Genomic DNA, 2,128 nt, shown 5'->3' on the forward strand with positions numbered 1-2,128 from the left:
AATATGTTGTTTATATCGACGGATAATACGGGTTTAAATGTAATCGGAATTATTTCCTTAAATTTAGCTACAGCACTATCAGGTAAACATCTAGAAAATTAGTTTATTATTAGTGGCATATATTCTGATAGTGAAAAATCTAAGGTTATTAAATTATGGTCTGATAGAATTGGATTGCGCGGAAGTACCGTTAGATGTTCAATTTTGACACCGTATGATAGTACAAGGTCAAGTGTGTGGTTACAACAATGAGTAGGTTGGTGTACACACTGACTGAAACCAATTGAGTCTAATATCGAAATAAATGCTACGCTAAGGCTATCTTTATTATTGTCAACATGAATATTAAAGTCACCAACAATAATAATTTATAAGCAGTTTCTGTTGCCAACGGGAATGGTGTGTCTTTCTGTGTAATGACATTTATCCAGGCATCATATTTAGATGTTGATAGAGAGTTGATCTGTTATTAAAACGATGTACAACAATCTGGTACACACGAATGTGGTAGGACTTGGCAGTGATGCCGGTAGAACATGATGCTTAATGACTGAAACTGGAACACTGCTTTCTTTTCAATGAGTTACATAAAAAGATTAACATTTTCTATGACTTTACTCCTCTGTCTGAAATGATGATGGTGAGAAGCTGTTATTAATGTATCATTAGCCAATTAATGTTCGTGCCTTGAGTTTTTAATATTAAAGTCACTTTAACCCAGTCCTTACTACAATACCTTTGCTATCAGTGACACATGTAAAGCCTGCTGTTTGTGTCTGTTATTGCAGCTCTGTAGCCCTTTTTAAGGTTCCATTATTAAAATTACCATCGTTGAAACAATAAATCATTACAATATTCAATGCTATAATTTAATGCTTTAATTTAGTTATCATGATCTGCATTTGCACAAATTACTCAAACATAAAAAAGGCAATTATTTACACATTGTTAATATCTATCTGTCATCAGCTTTCTAGTTGTACCTGGTAACCTTGGTGGAGATGTTCTTGAAATTACTGGTTAGCCAGGAAAGTATAAATAACAGTTTGCTTCAATATCAGTACATTTCACTTTATTTTAACAAGATAAGCCAGCCTGTATCAATATTGCTGTCCATGGAGTCATTGTCAGTTAACTGAATTCATACAAATACTGAAGACATGAGAATAAAACTTGGGCAAAGTAGTAGGTCAGTAGATGTTTGTTGTGTACAGCTCCATCTGTCATTTGTCTCACTGATGCTTTTACACCATAGAAGTTCCTAACTTGAAGTTGAAGGACTAACAATAAGTCTATTTTAAATGTTCTTATGGATGTTAGTGTATTTAACTAAGAGTCCTTGGAGAATGACTATGAGATCCCGTCATAAGGAAAACATTTTGGCCAAAGTCAACTTATGATATTGTAAAATAAGTAAAAAGTAAAATTTTGTGAGTCTCTCTTTGCTGTCTTGTAACACAAAAACACTGAATACAGTTATTCAGCCTAGAGAGAACATAACTATAAATGAAGAGTGTTTCTGGTCCTACCATTACTAAAAACTTTGTTCCTTTGTGGTATTTCCATCTACTTTGGTACAGGTGTAATCAATAAATTGCTACATGAACAGTGGTATCTCTATGCATCATTGCTATCATGGAGTTATTCACAATCTTATGTAGAATTTAAGGCAAGGATACAAATTTACATTTTTCCTTTGGTTTATCACAGTTTACTCAGGCACAGTATCAGTCACACTGTAACTGATACTGGGAATAGTCTTTGAGTTTTAGCTTTTCTTGATTCATTTTGAGTCCAACCCCTAAGAGCTAACAAACTATCTAATACACTTTCATAAACCAGTATATATGTTACTGAATAAATCACAAACAGCTTTAGTTGCTCTCAGACGGTGTGGCGGCAGTGACAACTGCCCCCAAACACTTGTGGCAACTGAGACAGCTTCCCCCAAACAGTGTGGCAACAAAGGCAGCTGCCTTTAAACAGTGTGGCAGCAAAGGCAGCTGCCTTTAAACAGTGTGGCAGCAAAGGCAGCTGCCTTCACATTGGCAGTTTCTGTTGACACCGGAAGTGCCTCTACTGGTTACCGCTGCCACCATTTGTGCTTCCCCTTACTGTGCATCTGGCC

This window comes from Hippoglossus hippoglossus, chromosome 16 (genome assembly GCF_009819705.1).
Source record: "Hippoglossus hippoglossus isolate fHipHip1 chromosome 16, fHipHip1.pri, whole genome shotgun sequence".
Lineage (NCBI taxonomy): Eukaryota > Metazoa > Chordata > Actinopteri > Pleuronectiformes > Pleuronectidae > Hippoglossus > Hippoglossus hippoglossus.